Below are 16,885 nucleotides of genomic sequence, written 5' to 3' on the forward strand. Positions count from 1 at the left end.
AACTAGTAGTTAGAAATGGAAACTGAAATATCAGGTTATGACATGAAAAAGTACAATAATGATAATGTAAGTTCCTTCTCTGAGCATATTTGTTTTGGCATTAAAATGACACATTTGATCCCATACACAAAACTTGAGTCTTTGTGTTTCAAGATTTTTTCCATGGCTCCAATGCTCTTTGTCAAATTTGAACAGCCTCACGGTTGATATATAGTAGCATTTCGGATTCTTGAACACTCGTTGGTTGTTTCGGAGCCTTGATCATTGTATGTTATACAGGTGGACGAGCGATCTACAGAGGAGAGAGCCATCGATGATTGGCTTCCAATCACTGCTTCAAGAAAAGCAAGATGGTGGTTCTCAACTCTTCACATTATCACTGCTGTAGTCAGGGCCGGAGTCCTCAGCCTCCCCTAAGCCATGTCTGAACTCGGATAGTAAACTTTCAACTATCTTGTTTGAGAAAAAGGTGTAGTGAGTGTTTTGATATTTGTGTTGATTTACAGGGGAGCTGGAGTGGCAGCCTTGGTGATATCTTGGATGATCACTCTCTACACCTTGCTGATAATGGTGCACATGCATGAGGTGGTTCCCGGGAAACCCTTAGACAGGTACCACGAACTAGGCCAGCGTGCCTTTGGCGACAAGCTTGGCCTGTGGATCGTCTTGCCTCAGCAGCTCGTGTGCCTTGTTGCGGTCAACATAGTTTACATGATCACGGGAGGCCAGTCGCTGAAGAAAGTCCATGACTTGGTCTGCCAAGATTGCAAACAAATCAAACTCACTTATTTCATCATGATCGTCTCCTCTGCTCACTTCGTCCTCTCCCAGCTCCCGAGCTTCAACTCAATCTCCGGTGTGTCTCTGGCAGCAGCGGTTATGTCTATAAGGTGTGTCAGTTTCTTAGTTTTTGTTGATTATCAACTCTTTGAGAAGAGACCTTAACACATTCGAGCTCTGCAGTTACTCCACAGTCGCTTGGGGCGCTTCTCTAGGCAAAGGTGTGTAGCCCAACGTGCACTATGGCCTTGGATCGAAGACAACAGCTGATGCTGTGTTCGACTTCTTCAGTGTGTTGGGTACGGTTGCTTTCGCCCACAGTGGCCACAACGTCGTGATGGAGATCCAAGCTTCTCTGCCATCAACACCAGATAGGCCGTCAGAGAAACCTATGTGGAAGGGAGCCATTGTTGCTTATGTGATCGTGTCCTTTGTGCTACTTCCCCGTTGCTCTCATCGGGTACTGGACTTTCGGGGTTACAGTGGACGAAAACATCTTGATCACACTGCAAAGGCCTAAATGGTTGGTTGCAATGGCTAACATGTTTGTCGCGGTACACCTCATTGGAGGCTATCAGGTGCGCGCATGCTCTCCAGGACTCGTTCCTGAACATTCGAGAAATTAAGAAAGCAAGAAGCCTCTCATTTCTTCTGTCTGGTTTGCTTTTTGCAGTTATATGCCATGCCCATTTATGATATGACTGAAACTGTGCTTGTAAAGAAGCTCAAGTTCAAGAAACTTGGTATCTGAGGTTTGTAACTAGGAATACTTATGTTGGAAAGAAAACTAAGCCTTTCCCTTTAGTAGTGTTAGTATGCCTTGAATTTGTTTCCTAATTGGGATATGATTATGTTTCCTAATTGAGATAGGATTATTTTCCTAATTAGGATAGGATCTGATGTGTGCCTATTTATATGTGAGTATAGCACATAATTCTGTGATAGTGATCTTTGATCTGTAACAGCAGTCATAATACAATTTGTTCCTCGTTCTTGCCCGTGGACGTAGCCAATTGGCGAACCACGTAAATTCTGTGTCTCTTTACGTTCTTTTGTTTCTCGATTACACAATTACTCTATTCTGTCACAACTAACTGGTATCAAAGCCTGGTTTTCGGACTATGGTTTTGAATTCCGCATCTGTTAGGGTTTCTGTGTTAATCGATCAAGATGTCTGCTTTGAACGTGAAGGTCGACAAAATCACTAGGAGAAATAATTTTGGCTTATGACAGATCAAGATGCGATCCTTGCTGAAGCGGCAGGGTTTGTGGGCGCCGCTCAAAACAAAGAAGGCAATGGAGGATGATGAGGAGTGGACAACCTTAGACGAAAAGGCCCACTCGACCATCATGTTGTGCCTGTCTGACGATGTTATCATCGTAGTTGCTGAGCAGGAGACTGCTGCCGCCCTTTGGACGAAGTTGGAGAGTCTATACATGACGAAGTCTCTAACCAACAAGTTGCTCCCGAAACAACGTCTGTTTCGATTACGCATGCAGGAAGGTATGCCCCTTAGGGATCATCTGGAAAATTTGAATAAAATTTTGCTGGATTTGGGTAATGTTGATGTTAAAGTAGAAGACGAGGATGCTGCTTTAATTCTGCTAGTTTCTTTGCCTGAGTCGTACGAGAATTTGTTGAGTCTTTTATGACTGGGAAAGAAACTCTTTCTTTAGAGGATGTTCGATCTGTTCTTCACATCAGAGATGATCGTCAACAGGCAACGAGTACAACCACAGAAAATATGGCATCGAGATTATCTGTTACGGGTAAGGGACAGAAGAAATTCGGACAGAAGAAGCAGAACTCCAAAAGTTCAAAAGGTCCTAAAGCCCTTAAGTCAGAAGACATTTGCAGATATTGTAAAGAACCATGGCATTGGAAGATTGATTGTCCACAGATAAAGAAGAAATTGGGCAAGAAAAAGGATGCTAACGGTTCTGCGACTGTGGCAGAAGCTCATGACGCAAACTCGGAAGAAGAACTGGCCTTGGTTGCCGATGAACAACCACACTGTAATGATGTGTGGATTTTGGATTCTGGAGCATCGTATCATCTCTGTCCTCACAGGGAGTATTTCACCACTTATGAGCAGATAGATGGAGACAATGTTACCATGGCCAACAGTGCTGTCTGCTAGGTGGTTGGCATCGGCTCAATCAAGATTAGAACGCATGATGGGGTCTTCCGCACCTTGAACGTGTTAGGGTTTGTATACTAGAAATCACCTTTCGAGTGATTGAATACTGTAAAACTCTAATAATTATTTTTCAATGAATACAACAGATTATTTTTGTCATAATGTTGTTATGTTTTACATTTAATGGATGTTTATTGCATATTTAAATGTATAAGCGAACATAACATAAGTCTAAGTCTTTGTTCTAGTAGACCGGTTGTGGGTTGCGCTCAATTTAAGGTACGCGGTCAGTTCTGAACAAAGAAAAATAAGAATTTCACAACCCCGATAGACCTAGACTACCTATCGCGAAATGTTGCATTGTCAGTCCGATTATTTCTAAGCCTTATTGAAATATGATGACGTTGGTGTGGTATAGCAATGAATGGATCTAACAGCAAGACGAGTCTTTATGCTATCTACTGAAAGACGAGGTCTTGATAATTAATTTCTTAATCAATGTACGTTAGCATTAAGCATACGAGATTGAGTATCTACTACTTTGACTTACCAAAGGTGCGGGTTTTTCGTCACCCAACGATTCAGGTATCTTGGGTAGTGGTGATCACTATCTAGTGGTGCTAGGATTGCTATTATGTTGAATCGTGCGCGAGGAGAGTCTCGTTTGATAACATCCACAAGAGGAGCTCGAAACAAGGTTTTATTATTCGGAACCTAGCTAGTTGGAGTTTAATTACTCTATGAATAATAAATAAGAGTTTCTTGCAAAGTCCACTCTTGGAGAATAAAATATGTTAATTAATTAAGTCCATAGCAGACATTAATTAATTAATGGATGTTTCTATCTTAAGCGCGGGAAATGAATTAAACAAATAAAAGGAAACCCGGATACTTGTAATTTCGGATTTGGAAAGGCAGTGCAATATTACTTCTGTAGTGGCTGCTTGTAATATTCCAATATAAGCTTATATTAAATTGTGGGTTCAATTTAATTAGTAAAAAGCTAATTGGGTGAGGCCATGTCCAAATTCTTCCTTAGATCCCTGACTTGGGCCCAATATGTGACTTAATATAAATAGGAGAATAAAGGAGACAGAATACATAATTATTAGTGCTAGAATTTTCGTTCCCCTCTAGAAAGAGAGAGAATTCGAAAATTGCTCCCTCAGTGAGCTGAGTTCTGTCTTCGTTATTCGAGTTCTAGTATTCTGGTGAGATTTGCCCACACAAATATCAGTATACAGTCCGGGACACCAGTCAGAAGATCAGAGGTCGAGTACTGAAGATCTTCACATGGAGACGGAGCAAGCCATCATCGATTCTTGATTGAATCAACGAGGTAAATTGGCTAATTCCGTAGTGAGCATGTTTTAGGGATTTTATATGCTAAAGCATGTTTTAATTCAAGTTATGAGCATGATATATGTGATAATTACGCGAATAGAATTTGTCTAAATAATCTACTAAATAGATCAAATTTATGTGATCGGATTTCATGCACGCTTCCGCTGCCAACCCCTTCAATTGGTATCAGAGCCAGGTTTTGGCTCTGATTATTTGGATTTAAACTTCGCGAAATTTTTGTATGCATGTATTATTTGATTGCGAAGCATGTTCTTGGTGTTTTGTTTAATTAATTATGCATGATGAACTCAAGAACTATCGAATCAAAGAACTTGAATTACTCGATCGTACGAGCCGCGCTCGCGCCGAGACAGATCGCACCGCGCGCGATCGTGAAAGAGGGTTGTCGATTGAGTGGGAGTCGAGGGATCGCGATCACGGGCCAAGCGCAGTCGGGCGTGGGCTCGAGCGCAGTCGGGCGTGGGCTCGAGCGCGACGCCGGCCGAGACCGCAAACCCTGGGCGGCCCCCGCACCAAGGCCGACATGAAGGCTGGCACGAAGTGGTGGTTCGTCCGAGAACCACCGAGACACCAGGCGTCGAGAGCTGGAACCCTAGGTGGAAGGAAGGGTGGTCGGAGCTGGCCGAGAGCGGGCGCGCCGCCGTGCGCGCCGCAGGACGAGAGCTCGCGCCACCCCGACGGCTCGGATGGCCGAGAGGCGCGCGCCAGGCTAAGAAGCCTCGACACCCGACGGATCAACGCGCCAAGACGGGTGGGGCGCACCTGGCCGAGAGGAGCGGCACCGACGTGCGTGCTCCTGGCCGAGAGGATGCGACACCCGACGAGCCAGGCGGCCGAGACACTGGCGCGCCACGGCCGAGACGCTTCATGCGTCGTGATCCGACGACGAACTCGTCAGATTTTCGTCGTTCCTCGTTCGTGCGAATCTCGTGCGATGAGATAACGATGAAGGATTATTTTAATGATTATTTAATTATTTTATTAAAAGATATCATTAAAATATTACTCCCTCCGTCCCATGCTACTCGCACTTTTCATTTTAGGCCGTAAATTTGGGATTGCTTTTTTTGTGTAATTAAAAAAGAATTTTAGGTGTAATGAGACATCACTTAATAAAAGAGCTCTTAACTTAAACTAACATATTAATTAAATGCATTAATTCTATCTTAAATTATAAATAGTGTAAGGACTTTGTGACGAGCCGAAAAGCAAACGTGCGAGTAGCACGGGACGGAGGGAGTATTATTTAATGGAAATAAAATCTTTTTGGAAGATTTACCTAGATTTTTGGAATATTTTTATTATTATCTATATCTATGGAAATAAATAATTTTATTTTATTCCTAGATGATATGGACGAGAATAATTTAATAGTTTCCTAATATTTATCTAGATTTTAGGAATATTTTTATTATTATCTATATCTATGGAAATAAATAATATTATTTTATTCCTAGATGATATTGATTAGAATAATTTAATAGTTTCCTAATACTTATATATCTAGAATCCTAATTAGGATAGATATGTATGAATATATTAAATAATAAATCTTCTCTTCCTAATCTTAAACATGGAAATAATTTGAATTTAATTTTTCATGTCTTATTAAGAATTAAATAATTTAATTATTTTAGATATATCTTATAGTAGACATGAATAAGAATTAAATACAGGAACATTATTTTCTTAATGGAAGACGCCAACTATAAATAAAGGATTCAATTATCCAGCATATTAAATACCAACAGAATTTAATTAAGCCTTAATCTGCCTCAAGGCTAAGGATAATTGAATAAAAACCATAACCCAAAATATCTAAGCTGTAATTACGAACTCAACGTTTGTATATGTCTCCACCAATTGGTCTGTAATTTATGAAGTTGTTTCCAATATTATCGCCACCTGCACTGTGGGGACAATAATACTAGGAAATAGCGAGTTCATAAGGCGGACTTCTCAAATATAAATAGTATAAACTAGAATGTGGTTTCCAATATTATCGCCACCTGCTTTGTGGGGACAATATTCCTAAGAAACTGCGAGATTCAGAAGTTCACACAGGATTTATGGGATAGCTTGATCTTGTTAGCAGCACATAAGCATTGTTATGAGAGTGTGTTGTAGAAATGAGACTCTGTAATGCTAAAAAGGTGGTCTTGCTTAGGCAACATTAGGCGGCCATGCCACTCTGTGGTCTCTGGACTATTCGTTAGTGTTGTGACCAGTAAAAAATTGTAAGATTTTAATGCGTATTAACTTCCTCTGGAGGATACAAAATTTTAATTTTACTGTTGTAAGATTTTGAAAAGTTTTATGGTTAATCTAATCAAACTTCTTACATAAGTTTATGACAAAAGGTAAATATTCTGTTTTGCAGTGCAAATCAAATCGTCAATATGTCGTTCAATCCTCTTTCTGCAATACTTAAAGAAAATAAACTCGAGGGCCAAAATTACATAGAATGGAACAAAATTTGGACATCGTTCTCACAGCAGATGAGTACATCTTTGTATTCACAACCCCGCGACCTCCAGTGCCTCCAGCTAAGCTGCGGCAGGAGTCAGAGATGCACACAGACGGTGGCATAAGGCGAATGAGATGGCTAAGTGCTATATGTTGGCATCTATGTCATCAGTACTCAAGCATCAACATTCAGCCATGGAAACTACCGCCGAGATCATGTAGAATCTCAAGAATCTAGGGGTGTGCATTCGGGTTTTGGTTCGATTTTTTGCCAAAACCGAACCAAAACCGAAAAACCGAATTTAGTTCAAAATCCAAACCGAACCGAACCCGAAAAACCTAAACCGAAAAACCGAAAACCGAACTTAAAAAACCGAAAAACCCAAACAAAACCGAAAAAACCCGAAAAAAAAACCGAAAAACCTGAAAAAATAAATATAATATAAATATATATTTATATATGAGTATTTTATTTTATTTTATACTAATAGAATATTTATATATAATATAAAATTAATAATACATATAATAAATATTATATAGTTGAATATATTAAAAGAATATATATATTATATATAATATAATATATTAAATTAATAGAATATATATATATAATTCGGTTTTTTGGTTTTTCAGTTTTTTTCATCGCCCGAACCGAACCGAAAAACCAAAAAAATCGAACCGAATTTCAAAATTTCGGTTTGGTTCGGTTCGGATATTTGGTTTCTGGTTTTTTTGCTCACCCCTACAAGAATCTTTTTGGTACTCAGAATCGAACGGCTAAGTCTCAAGCCTTTCGGAGTATCATGTCGAAGACTATGAAGGAAGGCTCGTCTGTGAGGGACCATGTCCTCGAGATGATGGGCCACCTCAACCAAATTGAGGTCTTGGGAGGGACGATCGATCCCGAGTCCCAGGTGACTATTATCCTTCAAAGTCTTCCCCCTAGCTTCCAGCAGTTCAAGCTCAACTTCGAGATGAACAAAAGGAACTACACCTTGGCAGAGCTGTTGACTGAACTTCAGTCGGCAAAGGACCTTATGGTCCAGGCTAAGGCGGCCACAATGACTTCGGAGCCTCGTTCCTCTGGCTTCAAGCCTAGCATAGGAAAAAGGCAGGCACCGAACTCAGGACCGGCCAAGATAGCTAAGGGAAAGAAGAAGAGAGCAAACAAGAAGCCCACGGGGAAGTGTTTCAAGTGCGGAGAGAAGGGGCATTTGAAGCCAGATTGTCCTAAACGGGGCAAGGCTACAGGTATGCACCAAGCTCTAGTAGTCGAGTCTTGTTTAACTTCGACATCAACTTGCACTTGGGTTATTGACACTGGAGCTACTGATCATATTTGTTTTGATCCTGACTTAATGCAAGTGACAAGACGGCTACGTGATCGTGAGATCGAGGTCCAGCTGGGCGACGATACAAAAGTGGCGGCCGTAGCAGTGGAAGACATTTATTTGCGTTTTAGTAGTGATAGATTTTTTATTTTGAAGAATGTTTTGTTGATACCTTCTTTTAGAAGAAATTTAATTTCAGTTTCTAAATTAGTTTTTGATGGATATTCGATTTCTTTTAATGACAATTGCGTTATTAAGAAAGATGGTTCTTATATCTGTTGTGGTATCATGGAAAACAATCTGTACACAATCACATCTACACAGTTTAATAATCGCAAATCAGAACTCAATACAACATCAAAAATTTCAAAGAAACGAAAGGAACCTTCAAGTTCAATGAACGAAACGTACTTATGGCACCTTAGACTTGGTCATGCCAATGAAAGGAGGATCCATTCTCTTGTTCAACAAGATATTATTAAAGATCTAGAGGCGGAACCTTTTCATAAGTGTGAGTCATGCTTAGAGGACAAGATGACCAAGAGGCCTTTTCAGGCTAAGGGCAATAGGGCCAAGGAAGTACTTGAGCTCGTTCATTCCAATGTATGTGGACCAATGTCTACTGAGGCAAGAGGTGGTTTTCGATACTTCATCACATTTATTGATGACTTCTCGAAAATTGGATACGTCTATTTGAAGCGCCACAAGTCAGAGTCTTTTGATAAGTTCAAGGACTTTAAGACTCTTGTGGAGAAGTATCATGGTAAGAGTATCAAAAGCCTACGATCTGATCATGCCCCAACTGACTGCGCCAGGCACGCCCCAGCAGAACGGCGTAGCTGAAAGAAGGAACATGACCTTATTGAACATGGTCCGATCGATGATGAGTTATGCATGGCTACCTACTTCATTTTGGGGACATGCCTTGCTTTCTGCAAGCCATATTTTAGACAATTTACCGTCAAAATCTGTACCTACTACTCCTTATGAGTTGTGGACTGGGCGCAAGCCCAATCTAGCACATCTCAAGATTTGGGGTTGCCCGGCTCATGTATTGGAAAAGGATCCAACTAAGCTAGGATCAAGGACGGAGGTATGTTTGTTTATAGGGTACCCCTGAGGAATGAAAGCTTATGAATTCTTTAGTCTCCGAGATAAGAAAGTTATTGTGAGCACTCACGCCACATTCTTAGAGGAAGACTATGTAATGAATCATAAACCCAGCAGTGAAGTGGCTCTTGATGAGCTAACTTCTGTCACAAATTCCATTAACCAAGAATGAGTACCAAGTGTACAAACAATTCCAGAAACTTCAACTTCTATTCCAAGAATTGTAGTACCGCGCCGCAGTGGGAGGGTCTCACATGAGCCCGAAAGATACATTGGTTTTGGGGAATCTATGGATCACTCCTCAGACAGCAATGTATTAGATCCCTGGAACTTTGCGGAAGCGCAGGCAGATGTCGATCATTGTGAATGGGTGAAAGCAATGGATTCGGAACTATAATCTATGATAGACAAAGACGTCTACGATTTGTCCGTCCTACCCGAAGGTTGTACTGTCATTGGGAGCAACTGGATATATAAACGTAAACGTAGACCCGATGGACGAGTTAAAGTCTTCAAGGCAAGACTAGTGGCTAAGGGGTATACCCAAAAGGAAGGTGTCGATTACGACGAGACTTTCTCCCCAGTGGCCATGCTCAAATCGATCCGGATACTATTGTCTATAGCAGCTTATATGGATTGGGATGTATGGCAGATGGACGTTAAGACTGCGTTTCTAAACGGCGGTCTTGAGGAGACCATCTACATGGAACAACCCGGAGGTTATGCCATAAAGGGCAAGGAACACATGGTTTGGAAGCTTAAGAAGGCCATTTATGGCCTTAAGCAAGCATCTAGATCATGGAACCAGTGTTTCGATCAAACTATTCGCAAGTTTGGATTCGAAAAATGCCCAAGTGAAAGATGTGTGTATAAGAAGGTTGAAAAGGAGAATGTAGTGTTCTTAGTTTTATATGTAGATGACATTATTCTAATTGGAAACAATAAAAAGATGTTGTCATTAGTACGAACATGGTCGTCAAACCAGTTCGAGATGAAGGATATGGGAGACGCGGGACACATCCTCGGGATCAAGGTTCTTAGGAATGGAGAAAAGAAGATGTTGTGAAGAACCTTACATCGAAACAGTACTTAGTCGCTTTAGCATGCAAGACGCCAAGAAAGGTTTCTTACCTTTTAGACATGGCATCCATCTATCTCAAGAGATGTGCCCCAAAACGCCGTCTGAGATACAAGCAATGAGAAGAATTCCATATGCTTCGGCAGTTGGAAGTCTCATGTATGCTATGCTTTGTACGAGACCTGATATTTGCTTTGTTGTTGGCATTGTGGCAAGATATCAGTCGAATCCGGGCCAAGGACATTGGACTGCCGTAAAGAACATACTCAAGTACCTTAAACGGACTAAGGACTATGCTCTAGTTTACAATGCAGTCGAGCTCTGTCCTTTGGAATATTCTGACTCGGACTTTCAAGCTGATCAGGACTCGAGAAAATCTACTTCAGGATATGTGTTCACCTTAGGAGGTGGAGCCGTAATTTGGAAGAGTGTGAAGCAGAAATGCATCGCGGACTCGACCATGGAAGCCGAGTATGTGGCCGCTTCAGAGGCTGCAAAAGAGGCAGTATGGTTCAAGAACTTCCTTATGGATTTAGGTGTGGTTACGAATCTGCCCAAGAGCATCACGATTTATTGTGACAATTCTGGTGCTGTGGCAAATTCGAAGGAACCGAGAGCTCACAAAGCGAGCAAACACATAGAGCGGATGTATCATATCATAAGGGATATAGTGCAGAGAGGAGACATACAAGTGGTTAAGATTGCGTCAGAGAACAACCTGGCAGATCCTTTTACAAAGGCATTGGCGGTGAAACCTTTCGAGGGCCACGTTGAAGGGATGGGAGTTCGACTCATTCAAGACCTCAACTCGCTTTCAGTATAAGTGGGAGAAATTTAACGTGTGCACACTGTTTTGTATACTCAAAAGCTGTTTTGAGTATAAGTGGGAGATTGTTAGGGTTTGTATACTAGAAATCACCTTTCGAGTGATTGAATATTGTAAAACTCTAATAATTATTTTCCAATGATGCAACAGATTATTTTTGTCATAATGTTGTTATGTTTTACATTTAATGGATGTTTATTGCATATTTAAATGTATAAGCGAACATAACATAAGTCTAAGTCTTTGTTCTAGTAGACCGGTTGTGGGTTGCGCTCAATTTAAGGTACGCGGTCAGTTCTGAACAAAGAAAAATAAGAATTTCACAACCCAGATAGACCTAGACTATCTATCGTTAAAGGTAGCAATGTCAGTCCAATTATTTCTTAGCCTTATTGAAATATGATGACGTTGGTGTGGTATAGCACTGAATGGATCTCACAGCAAGATGAGTCTTTATGCTATCTACTGAAAGACGAGGTCTTGATAATTAATTTCTTAATCAATGTACGTTAGCATTGAACATACGATATTGAGTATATACTACTTTGACTTACCAAAGGTGCAGGTTTTTTGTCACCCAACGATCCAGGTATATTGGGTAGTGGTGATCATTATCTAGCGGTGCTAGGATTGCTATTATGTTGAATCGTGCGCGAGGAGAGTCTCGTTTAATAACATCCACAAGAGGAGCTCGAAACAAGGTTTTATTATTCGGAACCTAGCTAGTTGGAGTTTAATTACTCTATGAATAATAAATAAGAGTTTCTTGCTAAGTCCACTCTTGGAGAATAAAATATATTAATTAATTAAGAACATAGCAGGCCTTAATTAATTAATGGATGTTTCTATCTTAAGCGCGGGAAATGAATTAAACAAATAAAATGAAACCCGAAATACTTGTAATTTCGGATTTGGAAAGGCAGTGCAATATTACTTCTGTAGTAACTGCTTATAATATTCCAATATAAGCTTATACTATTAAATTGTGGGTTCGATTTAATTAGTAAAAAGCTAATTGGGTGAGTCCATGTCCAAATACTTCCTTAGATCCCTGACTGGACCCAATGTGTGACTTAATATAACTAGGAGAATAAAGGAGACAGAAAACATAATTATTAGTGCTAGAATTTTCGTCCCCCTCTAGAAAGAGAGAGAATTCAAAAATTGCTCCCTCCGTGAGCTGAGTTCTGTCTTCGTTATTCGAGTCCTAGTATTCTGGTGAGATTTTCCCACACAAATATCAGTATACAGGTCGGGACACCAGTCAGAAGATCAGAGGTCGAGTACTGAAGATCTTCACATGGAGACGGAGCAAACCATCATTGATTCTTGATTGAATCAACGAGGTAAATTGGCTAATTCTGTAGTGAGCATGTTTTAGGGATTTTATATGCTAAAGCATATTTTAATTCAAGTTATGAGCATGATACATGTGATAATTACGCGGATAGAATTTATCTAAATAATATGCTAAATAGATTAAATTTATGTGATCGGATTTCATGCACGCTTCCGCTGCCAACCCATTCAGAACGATGTTAGGCATGTTCCAAAAATGACGAATAATCTGATATCGCTGAGTACTCTTGACAGTAAGGGTCTCAGTTTCAAAGGTGAGAGTGGAGTAATGCGTATTGTAAAAGGTTCGAATGTGGTTCTGACTGCTCAGAAACGAGGTACCTTGTATGTTCTGAGAGGTTCCATCGTGGCAAATTCTACTGATATTGCATCATCCGAGGTTGCAACCAAGGATATGACTAAGATGTGGCATATGAGGCTCAGTCATATGGGAGAACGTGGCATGAGAATCATGTCAAATCGTGATTTTCTTTCTGGGCATAAAGTGCAGAAACTTGATTTCTGCGAACACTGTGTATTTGGGAAGCTTCATCGCAACAAGTTTCCAAAGAAGGGTGTTCATCGAACGAAGGGGACACTTGACTACATTCATATGGATTGTTGGGGTCCCTCACGTGTTGAATCTATTGGAGGACACAAGTATTTTGTGTCGATGTTTGATGACTACTCGAGGATGACATGGGTGATTATGATGAAACATAAAGGTGAAGCATTCAAGATGTTCAAAGAGTGGAAGACTCTGATTGAAAACCAGACAGGGAAGAAGATCAAGCGATTGAGAACAGATAATGGTCTGGAATTTTATTCGTCTGAGTTCAATGAGTTCTGCAGGAGTGAAGGGATTGTTCAACATCACACCGTTAGACATACACCACAGCAGAATGGTGTGGCAGAACGCATGAATCAGACATTGTTGGAGAGAGCAAGATGTATGCTCTTTAATACGGGTTTGACTAGGAAGTTTTGGGCAGAGGCAGTAAACACGACGTGTTATATGATCAACCGTGGTCCTTACACTGGCATTGACTGTAAGATACCTTACGAGGTATGGTCTAATGATATGCCTGCAGATTATTCTTCGCTTAGAGTTTTTGGTTGTACTGTTTATTATCATATCAGTGAGGGTAAACTAGAACCGAGAGCTAAGAAGGGTATATTTGTTGGTTATGGGAATGGAGTTAAGGGATACAGAATCTGGTCGCCTTCAGAGGATAGAATTATTCTTAGTCGGAATGTAGTGTTTGATGAAAATTCTATGCTTAACTCTACTGTGAAGTCTAGTGCTGTAGAGGATTGGAAGGTGTTGATAAACAGGTGGAGCTGCAAGTCACTCACGATGAGAGTGAATCACAACTCCAAGGTGGAGAAGATCAACACACTACTGCTGAAGCTACTACTGATACTACTAGTTCTGATGTTCATCCAGAAGCTCGTCAGAGAAGCATTGTTATTGGCAGAGCTAGGAGGACAGGTGTGAAGCCTCCGTTGGAGTACGGCTTTGAGGACATGATGGCATATGCACTACAAGTTGCAGTGAGGTGGAAGATGAACCATCTACTGAAGAACCATCCACCTATAAGGAAGCTGTTTCGAGCAGTGAGCGTGCTAAATGGCTCGCTGCAATGGGAGAAGAGATGGAATCACTATGGAAGAATCTGACATGGGAGCTAGTCAAACAGCCTAAGGGGGGAAAGATTGTTACTTGCAAAGGGGATCTTCAAGAAGAAGGAAGGGACCACAGTAGATAAGGGTATTAGATACAAAGCTCGGCTAGTTGCAAGAGGGTTCACACAGAAGGAGGGGGTAGACTATAATGAGATTTTCTCGCCAATGGTCAGACACACTTCCATCAGAGTGTTACTAGCGATGGTTGCACATTATGATCTGGAGTTTGAGCAACCAGACGTGAAGATAGCTTTCCTACACGGATTGCTTGAAGAAGATATCTACATGACTCAGTCAGAGGGATTCGTGGTTCCTGGCAAGGAGGATTATGTTTGCAAGCCGAAGAAGTCCTTGTATGGACTAAAGCAGTCTCCGAGGCAATGGTATAAGAGATTTGACAGCTATATGGTCCAGCTGGGATACAACAGGAGTCCGTATGATTGTCGTGTGTATCATAACAAAGCTGATGATGGTTCCTTGATCTATCTCGTTCTGTATGTAGATGATATGCTTATAGCTGCAAAGTCAAAGTCCGAAATTCAGAAGTTAAAAGCTCATCTCAGTGCTGAATTTGATAGGAAGGATTTGAGTGTTGCAAAGAAAATCATGGGTATGGAGATTTCTAGGGATAGAGAAAAGAAGAAGCTTTCTTTGTCACAGAAGAGCTATATTGAGAAGATTTTGTCAAGATTTGGCATGTCTACGTCAAAGGCTATTGATACTCCAAGTGCCATAAACATTCATCTGTCATCTGATCATGCACCGAAATCTGAAGCTAAGGAGGAGTACATGTCTCGAGTTCCATACTCTAATGCAGTAGGGAGTTTGATGTACGCTATGGTCTGTACTAGACCAGACATAGCACACGCTGTTAGTGTTGTCAGTAGGTTCATGGGACATCCGGGAAAGGAGCACTGGCAAGCCGTGAAGAGGATTTTTCGCTACTTGAGAGGCGCGTCTGATGTTGGTCTCATTTATGGAGGTGATAATCATTGTTCAGTGACTGGTTATTCTGATTCTGACTATGCTGGGGATGTCGATAGTAGAAGATCTATGACCGGTTATGTTTTCACTCTTGGTGGTTCTGTTGTTAGTTGGAAATCAACTTTGCAGGCTGCTATTACTTTGTCTACGACTGAAGCAGAGTATATGGCGTCGACAGAAGCTCTGCTAAAGAGGGAATATGGTTGAGAGGGCTAGTTGGTGATCTTGGTTTAAATCAAGATCAAGTTGTTGTGTTCTGCGATAGTCAGAGTGCTATTTGTTTAGCCAAAGATCAAGTCCACCATGAGAGGACTAAACATATTGATGCGAGATATCATTTTCTGAAGAATGAGAAAAGAATTGAGGTGAAGAAAGTTGACACTGCTGATAATCCTGCCTATATGTTCACCAAGCCGGTCCCGCAGAGCAAGTTTTAACATTGTTTGGACTTGCTTAATGTCATGAGTTGTTAGTTGCCCATGAGGGGCAAATTTGAAGCAAGGATGAAGAAGTTTGTTTGTTTGGTATTATGATGATGCATTTGGAAGGATGATTCAAGTCAATGTGGAGATTTGTTAGTATGCCTTGAATTTGTTTCCTAATTGGGATAAGATTATGTTTCCTAATTGGGATAGGATTATTTTTCTAATTAGGATAGGATCTGATGTGTGTCTATTTATATATGAGTATAGCACATAATTCTGTGATCGTGATATTAGATCTGTAACCGCAGTCATAATACAATTTGTTCTCCGTTCTTGCCCGTGGACGTAGCCAATTGGCGAACCACGTAAATTCTGTGTCTCTTTACGTTCTTTTGTTTGTCGATTACACAATTACTCTATTCTGTCACAACAAGTAGATATTTATTGCAGGCATTTTAGTTGTCTTGTTGATTTTCAGCTTTTACGATGTTTATTGCCATAACATTGCCGGGTTCTTTGGAGTCTTTGCATACGCACCAAACTCTTTCATTGTAAGCAATATGATCGCATTAGATAGGTGGAGAAGAATGCTTATGTAAGTACTGATTTTGTGCAGCTTCCCTGCATCATGTGGCTTGTCATCTACAAACCAAGGAGATTCAGCTTATCTTGGTTGGTGAATTGGGTAAGTGTATCTAAAATCTAAATTGAGAATCTTGGTTTAGAGAGAGACAGAGATCATTTTGAAGTTTGATTTTCAGGTGTGCATATTGTTGGGGGTTGTTTTGATGGTTTGGAGGGCTAAGGCAGATTATTTTCCAAGCCAGAACATATCAATTCTATAATTAGAACATCTGTTTCTACACAATAGTTGTAATAACAGAAATTGGTTGCTTTTTTCTCATATGTAACTTGAATTCAACTCTGCCCACTTATTTCCGTAAATTTGATGGGCACGAATATACTCCTACTAAATACTCCAGTATTAAGAAGAGTGATGCTAAATGGCCATAATGTGGCCGGCCATAAAGAGTTAATTTAGTCCATTTACATGTATAAAAAAATTAGAATTACCGATATAAACTTATATGTGTGTGAATGGACTTGTGAGTTGATACTTATCTTTGAATTTCATTACGTAAAACACATTAATATCACGAATTACTGTATACGTTGAGCAACAATCAAGAAATGACAGTAGTAATAAGTTGAGCAAAAACTACGAAAGAGCAACACTAACATGTTAAGCAACATATAATGAACAGTATTAACTACATTTCCAATTTATCAGCAAATCCAACATTCGTGATTCTGAATGCAAAAGGAAATTGAGATGATCTACACTCATCATC

At 40.4% G+C, this 16,885-nt stretch overlaps 1 pseudogene; it reads left to right on the top strand.

Annotated features, from left to right (window-relative positions):
• The first annotated feature begins 15 nt into the window (after positions 1–15).
• LOC121754597 lies at positions 16–16,382 on the top strand (annotated as a pseudogene).
• The last annotated feature ends 503 nt before the right edge of the window (positions 16,383–16,885 follow it).

Source organism: Salvia splendens, chromosome 11, assembly GCF_004379255.2.
Source record: "Salvia splendens isolate huo1 chromosome 11, SspV2, whole genome shotgun sequence".
Taxonomy (NCBI): Eukaryota; Viridiplantae; Streptophyta; class Magnoliopsida; order Lamiales; family Lamiaceae; genus Salvia; species Salvia splendens.